This window comes from Triplophysa dalaica, chromosome 8 (assembly GCF_015846415.1).
Source record: "Triplophysa dalaica isolate WHDGS20190420 chromosome 8, ASM1584641v1, whole genome shotgun sequence".
NCBI classification, from domain to species: domain Eukaryota; kingdom Metazoa; phylum Chordata; class Actinopteri; order Cypriniformes; family Nemacheilidae; genus Triplophysa; species Triplophysa dalaica.
This window is the reverse complement of record NC_079549.1, coordinates 3,025,357-3,038,546: the sequence shown is the minus strand read 5'-3', so window position 1 is coordinate 3,038,546 and position 13,190 is coordinate 3,025,357.

Genomic DNA, 13,190 nt, shown 5'->3' with positions numbered 1-13,190 from the left:
AGGCTTCTGTTTACCAACACAATGATGCTCAAAACCTTTCAGTCAAACCAAAACTAAGGAAACCGAGATTCTTTCGGAGGCGCGTCGGACAGATTCACAAGATGTTCCGTTCCCAAAACTGAATTTTCCTGCATAATAGAACTCTTCAATGGCAAAGAAAAAAGAGGGCAAATGCTGCGACGTTCAAGTCATTTCCTCTAGACCCTCAGAAACGAGTGTTTAAAGCTGTTCTTTCAGCAAGCCTGTCGCCTGAAGCTCTTCACACAATACTGAGGTTTGGATCATTCACTGGAGGAGGGCGGAACTTTACGTTTACAATTCACCCTTATTGGCCATGTAAGTTACACCTAAAAGATTGAATTTTAAACAGTTTCGAACGTCTGTAGTCAATCGGTTGTAAGCGATTTAACATCGCATACCACATGTATTTTAGGGGAGAAAGGGACGAGCTCATACACATTTTTCCAGTGTTATGTAATTATAATTGCATAAATGTAGCAAATGACATATGTTTTGTACATTGTTTTTTGTCAGCACATTATAAGCTGTTTTAGGAATACACAAAACAAAAATTAAACAAATGTAAAAAACTGTTTTCCAACAAAAAGAGATACATATTTACTGAATTACATAACACTTGTTGTATAATTGCATACATGTTAAGTATCAAATTATTTTACATTAAGGAGAAATAAAAAGCATCTTTGGATTGTTTAAATTTAAAAATATCTTACACGTTGACCCATACCTGAATTTATTCAAGCATGGCTTTATTGTAGTTATTTGCTTTCCAACTGTATAGTTTGGAATTTAGACCTCCAAGAAAAACCAGTCTTTTCACTATAAGAAGGTGCAACATACTATACTAAAGATGCATGAGAGTCTGTATCCCATTGTGTTGTGATGTGTTCTAATGGTTCAACGACGTTTCAGATTAGTCAATATGTACTTTAACATCTGGCTACCGAATAATATAACAACAAAATGTAATTATTCATTATTTGGAGTAAAGCATGATTTCTGGATACGTAACAACACAATACGGAAAACCTACAGCACAGGTGAAATAACATATTGTAGCTTGCTTGGAAAATTCATTTGTCATTCACGTTTAGATTCATCTTTTTTAATGTATTTATTTTGTGTCCCTATTTATAACTTGTGGATTTCAAATGTAATTTTCCCATCAAAGGAGAGCAATGACAAGCCACCTGCCTGGCATATTGCTTGTAGTCAACCTGCCTAATTTGATTTGCGTTGACGTTCTGATTTACTGAGACATTGGATAGATATAGATGCACTTTGAGGAATCCTGATGCTTTCAGTAAACAATGTTTTTGTGGATTACATCTGTGCTCCAGTAAATCATAATACAATTATTTGTCTTGGAAAGAAATTGAAAGAAATCAGACTGTTTAAGAATGACATAGACGTTTCTGTGTGTGTGTGAGCGTTTGTGTGCGTGAGCATTTGTGTGCATGTTCCTAAGGTTTTTCGTAAGGTTTTTCATTCCACTGCACCTGACAAAAAAGAGCAACACTTACCATCAAAAGGATAAATATATTATTGATCTGCAGCAGGTTAAAGAAAATAAGGTCCCTGTAAAACCACTGAAATTCACACAGTAATTCATAAAAGAAGCTTCAAGCAATCTTTAGACAATAATGAGGTTCACTCCTCTAGTCACGGGAGGTAATGAGAGCGCTGCCTTTGTGTCCCAGAGGACAAGTCTTTCCAAGAAGTTCATTCACATGCAAACATTTTTTTTTACACATTTCTTTAAGTACAATTTCTGTCGTAACATTATGTAATGCATTATATATTCGTATTATATTAAACATTTATTATATTGTACAGTGCTGTAAATGGCCGAGACTCACTGGGGGTTTATATAGTTTATTAATAAACCATAGAAGCTAAAAAAGTGTATAACATACGAAGGCGCTTTTATGGATAAAATACATTTGCAGGTGAGACTCCTTCCCTCTAAAAGTCTCTCCCTGGATTCTGTCCCTCCATGATCCCCATAACAGAATTGTTTGATCAGCCACTGAGTGCAGAAGTAATTAACATATATTATTTAATTACAATCGCACATCAATGTGTATTTTTTGGAAGCAAGAAAATATCCAAGCAAAAATAGCTTGCAAAAAAGCAAAAATCTTAGTAAGCCAAAATAATAATACCAAGACAACTAGTGTTTCCATGGTGCATAGTTATTATCTTCCAAAAGTGATTCATTAAAGAATTAGTGAACCATGATCAGGGTCATGGGTGCCGAAGGATCGTCCGTCTGGTCCGATCACACAAAAGAGCTAAACTTGCTGGAAAAATAATAACATCCATGTTGGAGAGGTTTCAGAACACACAGTCCACTGTACACTAAAACATAATGTAAATGTGTAATGTGTAAATGTTCCTCGCATTGATGCCATAGCCAAAACATTTTTGGTTTTCCAAACAACCTTTCAAAATCCTTACCTTTTTATAATCGGTAGTCTTTTCTTCTCACAGTCTGTTTGTCTTTACAAAGAATCTTTAGTGTTATAGAAAGCTTCTGTGGATATTAATAAAACTTAACACAATAAAACTTTATTTATAAGATGTTGGTAGTTGCTTTTGCATCTGTTCCTCATATAAATCAAAATTATTGTTTGACCTCGGTACACTTGGAATATGTGTATTTAATATAAATATACAGTATAGATTTTTGTATTTGTATTTTCTATTATGTGATAAATGGGTTATTTGCTCAAAATACCTGAATAATGTAATGTGCAATGAAAACATCCTGCTGCTTTAAACTAAAATTCATACCCCAATATATGCCATCATTGCAAAATTATAGCACGATGTATCATTTCATAATGGCAGTAGACGAAAACTTCACCTGCTGCCTCTAGGTGCTAATTCAGGAGAGACTCCTATAGGGAAAGACAAACAATTTTTATATTTATATGGGTGGGTGGCTGTTAAATCAATATGTTTGTTGTCTGTTGAAATAGGTATTTTCCACCCAATTTGCCACTAAGTCTTGTCATGAAGAAATCAATATTGGTACAGAAGACAGCAAGCAGAACGTAAATTCTAGTACAGATGTCTGGAAAAAAAGTTTATTATTTTTTTAATGCAAAATTGTTAGCATACAGAAGGACCCAGAGACGGAGAATGGGTACGTTTAACAGTTTATTGTAAACAGGAACAAAAGCGTTGGAGAAACAGGTAAGTGATGGCAGTTGTGAGCAGAAACAGTATAATCGGATTGGTCACAGTTTTTTTCCTTATCTTTAGATATCCTTAGACCACAATGGGAGGAAGAATTGAGAATTTAGAAGAGGAAAATCTTGGCTTGACTGGTGAGCTTTGGTGTAGCTCACAAGAGACCAGATGCTGAGGTGCAGGAGTGGTGAGTACTTAAAGGGACCTGATTGTCAAATGCAGGTGTGGGGAATCAGTAGTCTGGGGAAGCTGAACTGCTGGAAAGATGAGAATCTGACAGTCTGCGTGTATCCATGACAAAATTGTTGTGTCAATTATTTTTTAATGAAACATCTTACATGTTGTGTGTCATTTAAACTGTCCACATGCACCACTATTAACGTTAACTGTGCATCATTTATCAGAATCATTTTATGGAATGTTTTGAATGATTTAAGGATTTGTCCCATTAGTATTCCGATTTAACTGGTCTTTTGCATATTTTTTCAGCGATAATTAACTTTTCCGTGCCCAGTCTCGTAAATCTGAACCATGGTGTGTTGTCAGATAAAAGCAGCGTCTCGGCCTCATGGAACCGTCAGAAGCTATAATTGAGTGCCGGGTGAAAGCAGGTCAGTGCTCTTTCCTTCATTAATGAGAAGCTCCTGTTTGTCTCCAAGTCTTTACTTATGACAGACACTAAACAAAAGAAGCTCTCGGTGCCAGAAAGATGTGTGGAGTGCGTTAGTGTAATATTTTTTTTTTCCTGATGTCTTATGAGCATTTATGAGCACAGAATAAAATGGAATGTCAAGTCAATTTGATTGATACAGTTATTTTTACCATTTTATTGTTGCAAAGCAGCTCACGTACATTTTAATTAAACAATAATAATAGATTAATTAATCAAATAAAATAAATACATGGTACATGATGTTAAAATACCTGTTACTGCAAGATTGTCTCAATGTGAGGTGCAATGAAATTTTACTGAAATGTATAATATGCAGGATTGTTAGAAGCTGTAAGTTGTTCAATTGAAGTAAATTACTTAACTGAAGTGTATTCATTTAAATGTTATCACTATTGGAAACTTAAAATTACAATATAGCAGAACAATCTGCAATAAAACCATGACATGCTAATAGCATACTATATAATAGCATTTAGTAAGCCAGTGGGAAGAAACCAAAACCAAAAACACTATAAATTAATATATATGTGGAGAAAAACCTTGGTAGAGACTCAGCCGGGAGAGCCAGTTCTCCTCTGACATATTAATATTACTCTGCTGCGACTACAAAGAGAATGAATACTAAGCGGTGAGATTCTATGGAAATAAGTTAAGGAAAGATAAGGGCATATTTTGTAACTTGTAGACCTTGCTCAAAAAGCAATAATGTTTTTGGAAATAATCACACATGTTAATGATACATTTTGCATTTTATCAATCTTTTATCAATCTCTCAGAGTTGTGTTGATATACAGCTTTCAATTGGGTCAAGGTCAAGACCCAGATTTTTTAATCTTTTTTAGCCATTTTTCCGTCACTTTACTAGTTACTTGTGTACTGTGGGTCATTATACGAACAAACCACTTGGATGTCATGGCCTTTAGGAGCAACTGGCCAACAAAAGTTGAATTTGCTGCTGGCGAACTGGGGTGCATTTTCCAAACAACAACATAGGTTGCGGATTGGCTATCATAGAACGATGCATTATTCGGGAAATCAACGGTGTAGTTATGACTGTTTCCCAAAACCATTTTAACTCTGTCGGAGATCGATCGTTTGAACCAAGTTGGTTCAGCAATCTAGTTGATGGCGCCATACAAGTGGTGGATCGATCGTTGGAACAAGTGTTTCGTAAGACTCGAATCTTTGAACTATGCTTGAACGACAGAATTTGTGACCATTGTTGCCTTACGATGCTTTTGGGAAACGCACCCCTGGTTGTGTTCAGGTGTTTTTTTGTGTGGAATAGAAGCCAGAATCATGCTTGAGTGCGTCTTCGGAAAATATTACATGGAAATAGTTTTTAACCCTATATCCTACTGTTATAGTAACAGCTTGCTAACTTTTCTGAAATATTGGTGAAATAAATGCTATTTTCGCTTCAAATGATTAGCCTCATATATAAATAAGTACTCATTTAAAAACAAGACGTGGGATGAAGCTGTTAAAACAAAAGAGCATGTTTGTCACTGCAGAAATCCTTCTTCTTTACCTCGGAAAGCCAAATTTCTAAACATTCGGAGAGTACGTAGACAGCAATGTATACAGATCACTCCACACTTAGTGAGTAATCAATGCATAAATTCAGGTGCATTTAAATGTTTTGCTAACAGTTTCTGACCTCTATGATGGCATTGCATTTATGCAAATCCTTAAATGTATCTCAATGTTGGTGTATTACATGTGTTTATGCTTGTTTTATCACATGATGATAATGCCAAATTATTGGAATCATCTTGAGGATTAAAAAGAAAAGAAATACATGCTCCTGTGGGTTGCAGACAACCCAGTCGCCCTTGTTGAACTTGGATCCAGCAGATTGGGGAGGGCATCATTTCTTCTCTCGTACATGACTTTTCGGCCGCAGCCAAAGCTCAAGCGAACTGATGATGATTATAACTGTTTCAGATAGGGTGTTCCTAACAAAATAGTTAATTTGCAGTATTGCAAAATTCTTAAACAAACAAAAAAACCTGGAAACTAGTTGGCATTCGGAACAGTATATTATTTGAATACTCAAAAGTAAAACAAGGAATAATGGGAACCTCATAGCAGTACTAACATAACATAAACACACAATAAAAGGAAAACACATTTCCTAGGTAGGTTTTTATTGCGTTCTACAATGCTCAAAACAAACCAGTGAAAATTCTTTTTTACTTTGTTTTGTTATTTCTCGGATTGTTGCAGAAGGACACTCTTGCTAGAACTGCCCCCTCTGTGCTCAGCAGCAAATGGTAATCGGCATTTTGCTATTTCTGGCCTGACTCCCGCAAGAACTGTGACAAGGGACTTTTCCAGCACAGCTCTGGCAGATCAATTATTTTAATTGTGCAGATAATCTTCCATCGGTGCATAGCAATTAATGCATTTTAAACTTCCCTTGTTAAGACAGCAGATAAAAAACGTTCACAGAAGGGGGGGTGATGCGGGCGAAGAATCATTTTGTAGAGGGGTAAAAATGAGCTTTGGAAATTATACATTAGAGTGATACATTACTAAACAGCTAAACTCAGCCTAAACTGCTTGGTTTGAAGTGGTCTCACAGCCAGATTTGTGCTGGTTTTAATGACATGGGATATTTCAACCCATGGTTGGGTAAATATGTGTCATGATCCCGTCCTCCATGTGAGGAGTTTTCTTGTTCTGTGGACAGGGTCGTGACAGTACCATGTATTTTGAGCTTGTTGTTTGTCTGTGTGGAAGCACGTGGCCTTTGTTGTTGCTTTGTGCCGCTTGCTCTCGTGTTCTGTGCCTTGGCCCCGCCCCCTTATTTCCCCGTAAAAAGCCCCTAGTGTTTCATTCCCCTCACCTGCCCACTGTCATTCTTCTTCTTTAGTTTTCCCCATTTAAGGCCATCGTGTTCTCTGTCCCTTGCCGGTTGGTTATAATTTGTCTGTGGAGTTCAAAGTCCGTGTGGAGTATTCCCCAGAGTATAATACCCTGTTACAGTCTTGCCTTGTCTTGTTTCATTGGACCCTTTATTTTTTTGTCTTCTGGACTTTATTCGTTTTGCCAGCTCGTGGGAAGTGTTCTGTTTTTTATTATTGAGTATTTGCTGTTTTGGCCCCTCGTGGGTTTATTATTTATTAAATGTCTGTTTATCCCTACCTTTGCTTTGCTGTGATTCATATGTGGGACAAATATGGACACACTCAACCATTTGTTATGGGTTAAAAGCATTTTAGACACCTCATCAAAATCCAATGCATAACCCGGTCCTACCTGAAACCATAGCAATCAGTCCGACATGGGAGTCGGATGCTCCAACAAAGAGACTGAAGGCCGCAGCCTCTAGTGTCATAGGGCTCCTTCTGAGATCAAGGAGTGAGGTTTACTGCACAGCTTTGATGTACTATCTGGCCTTTGTTACACATGCATCTAACATAAATGGTGCAGAACTAATTTATGAACCAAAGTTGAATATTGAACATTAGTGATGTACGTCATACGTGATATCCTCTGGGCATAAACTCTAGTTGGCTACCCCAATTCTATCCATTTCCGATTCCTGAGAGTAATGACCCCACTCTAAAACTGATAGCCTGCCCTCCAGAGAAAGAGGAATCAGATTTTTTGTACTTGTGTAACCCATATTATAAAAATAGTCGGGTTGAGGCCTGGCGGGGGATCTTGGATTTATCATATTAATTTAATCAGCGAGGAAAAGCGAGACAAAATGACTGAGTTAAATTCTCCCGCAACACTTTCATGCAGGGTCACTCAGACAATCGCTTCAGACAATCATTCTCTCATTTGCCACCATGCGCCTTAATCACTCTCATCAGAGTTATTGCATGAGGTTTTTTGACTCCATTGTGAGCTCGGTAAAGGTCTATTAGAATCTTCTTCAGTGGACTGTGGGATAGTGGGGATTGGCTATTTCGGTGATATTGGGATGCATTGTTTTGTTGTCAAGGTATCGATTGCCAATAATAGCTCTCTGAGTCACGATTTCTCATCGTCAAGAGGAAGTGCGGTAGAATGTTCTGATTTTTGTTGAAGCTTTAGGTGTTCTGTAATGTTGCAGTGTTGGATGATGGTAATGATGATGGAATGATCAGAATGGATACGATTGCTGATGAGAGGGACACTTATTTCAGAATACTGTAGGTTTTATAGAGCTGTCATATGGATTACTTTACTTTTTACATGATTTGTTGATCAAAAATGATTTTGTAAAGTCTAAACTTTACAATGGCAATTGAATATAAGTGATGCGCTAACTAGATAGCAATTGAATCTGAATAAGGTTTGAAAAAATTATAATCTTGGGGCTAGAACATGGTGTACAGTCTTAAAAATAAAGGTGCTTAAACGGTTCTTCACAGTGACGCATCAAAGAACCATTTTTGGTTCCACATAGAACCATTCAGTCAAAGGTTCTTTAAAGGACCATCTCTTACTTACCTTTTCATAATCTTAAGAACGTTTTGTCTCCACAAAGAACCTTTTGTAAGACAGAAAGGTTCTTCAGATGCTTTTTATGATGTTCTTCATATTTTCTTTATGGAACCATTTAGACAAAAAAAACATTGAAGAATCTTATGAAGCAACTTTATTTGACACCTATACGTGTATGTCATGATCCAGCCTCTGCTTGTCAAGATTTTCAGGTCTCGTGGCAGGATCATGACATACCCAAGTGTTTTATGTGGAAAAGGGCTTTGCATCGTTTTGTAATGCCATGTTCTCTCTACGGTGTCGTGTCCTTTAGCCCCACCCCTTGTTCACCATTAGCGCCCCATTAGTGTCATCAGTCTCACCTGTCCAGCCAGTTCCCATCAGTGTTTAAGTCTTGTCACCTGCCCGTCAACGTCCCGTTTCAATCTTCCCTAGTTAACATCTTCCTATGTATTGTCTCAGTGCCCATTGCTCCCCGTCGGTTCATTGTTTGTTAACGCCATTGTTGCATCCCCGTTCGTGTCGTCTAAGAGACTCTGTGTTCCTGTTTGGACTTCCCCTATTCGTGTTTGGACTTATTTTGATTATTGACCTCGTATGTGTTGTTCCACTTGCGGGAAGTTTTAGTTTAGATCCTTTGTGTCCATTATCGTGTTTTGCCCCATTGTGGGTTTTTCTTAATTCATTAAAGTGTATTTTTGTAACACCTACGGTGCCTTGCAATTGGGTTCTTCCACACCACGTATTTCATGACAGTGTAGACTTGGGGGTGGGATAACCTTCCTCTTCATCACTTGGCAATGCTGCCCAAAGTTAAAGGTGGCCGCTACCAGAACACAATGTGTCACGTTGGTGTCCAGCTATGTGGTCTTATAGTATTACTTTCAGTGAAATGTTATTATTCTAGCAACATGATGGAGCAGATATGGGTCTATGTGTTCCACGCTGGGAATTTAGACAATATGTCCAGATGTAAACCCTCTTCAATGTTACTCAGAATCTGTCATTTCTCAAGAGAATCCTGCTTGAAACAGCCACTAATTTAAAAAAAACCTTTTGTTCTCTGAAGCGACTGAACCACACGCCCTCACCCCAATTAAGAGCAACTCTATTCTCAGATCCTGGATAGATAGAGAAATTGACCAGCAAAGCTTTCATTTTTACAATAATCTCAAAATGCCAAAAGCACAATGCATAAGGGAAATGCACATACAAAACACACAAACACATAACAGAAGTGTTGAGACGGTTTTAAATCGTGGATCTTTGTGCCCTTCGGTGTCTCTCCTCTTAATCTCTTGAGAAATAAATCTTCAGCAGTTATTTTGCACTGTTATTTAAAGATACTCAAAACAAGTCGAAACGTGAAGACGAGAGCATTTATTAACAGCTTGCTTAAAAAGGAGGTCTTTCGGTCCTCTCCACAGATCTTTCCTCCTTTGTTCAGTTTAAATGTCATGTTGGGTGACATCTGACATGAATAAAAACATCCATCCGGTCAGATGGCCAAGAACAAACCGATCCCTACATTAAAAATCAGGATCTGTATTTTTTCAAACCTCAAACACAGCAATGAAAACTAGTTCATTTTCACTTTTAAGCAATACAACAGTTATATTTGTACATTAGGGAAAAGTTCATAGATCAATTTTTTTGTGATAACACTTGTTCAGTTCTCATCTGTTTGGTCATTCTGTTAGTCTTTCACATTCCTGTTGGATGACTATGTCACTACTGACTAAATGCGATTTGGAATAGTCTCTTTGAAATCAGCTGGATTTCTTTAGGTGTGTTGTAATCAAGTAAAGTCAAACTGCCTCTACAGCTCAAATAATAAATTATTTTTAATACATTTTAAAACCTTAATCAGATTAAGATAAGGCTACTTCAGCAAGACATTTTTCACACTGTAAAAGTGCACCCACATGTGGACCCAAATATGCTGTAGTAGTGTATGAATGAGTGTTTACATTTAAATTTACATTTAGTCATTTGGCAGACGCTTTTATCCAAAGCGACTTACAGTGCACTTATTACAGGGACAATCCCCCTGGAGCAACATGGAGTAAAGTGTCTTGTTCAAGGACTAAAGTAAACTGTTATATTACAGTGTACTGTAGTATATTATTGTAATTACATCAAAATCTACTGCATGTTTCAAAAGTGGAATCCTGTAATTTGATGATGCAAGGTAATAATCATCCATGAACAGTATTGGGTGTAACTAGTTACTAAGTAATGAGTTACTGTAAATGTATTACTTTTACCTCGGAAAAACGTCTGATGTAGCTAAACTAAATATGGTGTGATATATATGTCTGCAATAGTGGAATTGACATTAAAATTCAAAATCTAACTTTATAATCTGTGCTTTAATGTATCATTCTCACATTTAGAATACTTTGGACTGTTAATAATACTGTTTTATATTATTTATTTGAGTGAATTAAAAGAGATGTTTCATGTCTATCCTTGAATCACTTATCCAATCAAGGTTGATGTAGGATATAGAAAGTTATTAGTAATAAGTAATTAAATACTTTTTGGAGAGAGTCATTTGTATAGTAATCTCATTACATTATTGAATATGTTATTCATAACGAGTAAGTAATTACTTTTTCTGATTAACTTGCCCATCACTGCCCGTCAATTGATGATTAACAATTAAATAAGTCCCACATTACTGACGTTGTAAAAATTGTACCAGTCGCCACTGTGTCAGAAAAGAGAAACGCTACGTATCCAACACTTCCTGTGGTCGATCAGTGTCGGGTGACAAAATGATCTAGGGATTTACATCGTTTAAAGCAAAACGAATATAAGAACAGTTTATTTAGAGTTCTTCTCATAAACCTGCAGGCTTTTACCATAGGACAGAAATGTTTTTGTGTAATGTCTATATAAAGCTGACGTAAACTTAGATAGATATAAAAAATACCAGGATTCCCTGATTGCTGCTGTAGCCATATACTGCTGGTTGCTTGTTTTTTGGGGGGGATATGTTATGACCGACTGCTGCTACTGGACAACAATAACCTTTTTAAAAAAGGGCCTAGAGCAATATACTGGTAAAACCAGCCTCTTAAACAGGTCCCTTAAGCATTTCCAATGAATCCCTTCCCAGATAAATAGAAACTTTGTTTCAGATTGTCACTTTAATGAGCCGATAAAAGCAAGCCTATGAAAGTTTTATTTATAATTGGCCGGTGTAGTGTTTAGATCCAGTACTGTATGCCATTTCAGAATCTAGCAGGCCTTGATATAGCACAGCCTAATCTTGAGTTAAATAATGCACTTAAATAATGAGTGAATACAATGCATTGAAACCAATTCCCCTGCCTTGTAAGAGAGATTTTCTGCCCTACAAAAAATTAAACAATCTTCAGGAATAAGAGTTGGTTGTCATTACTGGCATCATCACTGCACCAGAGCTTCTGATGGGTCTGAAAGAACGAGTAACTGGAGAGATGAATTGCATTAAAGGCCAAATACACATGCATGCCACCATTTTGTAAAGTCAACTTTTTGCAGCACACAAATTTAAAGTTTTGCCCACACACACATTGTAAGTTAGTGTACCCTGTTTTCAAACCGAACCAGTGGTACACAACAAGTTCCATAATAATTGCATGGATTTTTGAGTTAGTTTTAGCAGTTGGAAGCATGGAGCCCAAGGTTTAAAACCAGAGCACACAGTATGCTGCTTCACTCTCTCATAACCTCACTTGCTTGATCGTTCCCAATTCCCAATGTGCTTACTTTCTGATAGGTCAAACTAAGTTAAATTTAGTGTTTATTTAAATTACATTTTACAAATTAAAACGAGCAGTGCCATTTTAAAATGAGTGCCATTTTTCAAACCCTTAAAAAATTCACTGCCTTAAAATTATCGGTAGGTTGTAAAATCCTCATGAAGCTTTTCATGGACGGCACAGCTTTGCACATACTTTTTATATAGAAACCACATGAGCGCTCACAATTACCCCATGATTTCGCCTGACTGTACAAAAAATTGTCTCTACTAGGGGTAGAATACTTTTTAGCTTGTAGTAATTAAAGGGTCATGTTTCTATTGATAATAAATGTTTGAAGCATACTCACTTTTGTTTGAGGACTTTAGTAGTAAATTAAAGATATGGAAAATTAAATGAAAATGGGGTTTAAAATGAATACAAGACTTCATCAATACTTAATGTGAAGAAATTCAGCCGGCACGCCAAGCTTTTGATATGAAAAAAATGGCTTAACTTTGGGATCTACAAAATTAAAAATAGTGTCAAGAGCAGACCTTTCCAAACAGCACAGAAAAGAAACTGCTCGGGAGACACATTATGTATATGTTGTGTCTGACTACACAATGAAAGTGCCCAGTTGTGTTTTCGCTGCTTTCTGAACACCACCCGAGTTAATTATGGATTTATGCCTGATTCTGGATCTTTAACACTTAACGGTGATAAGATATTAAATCACATCTCCATTGTGAAAGAGTCTTAGAACTGACTGCCAATGGTTAAAAGGAGGTTTAATGTTGGGTTCCAGGATAAAAATAGTCTCTTATTATCTATACAGGACTCATGCTGTGGAACATCTAATGAGAGAGACGTTGCAGTTTTATTCTAAACTGCCTTTTAATTTTCCTCTGGGATTTGTTATGGGATCATGGAGAAAGTATGTGCACGCGTGTGTGTGAGGTGTCATGGGGGAGGAGGCTCTTTAGTCATGGATGTGTGTTCATCATTAAGGGGAGATTGGGGAATTGGATGTCTGACCACTGGTGCAGTGAGTGTGAGTGAGTGAGTGTGTGCGTGTGGACATATTTTTATATCCCGGCGGGGACCTAAACCTGAATGCACAC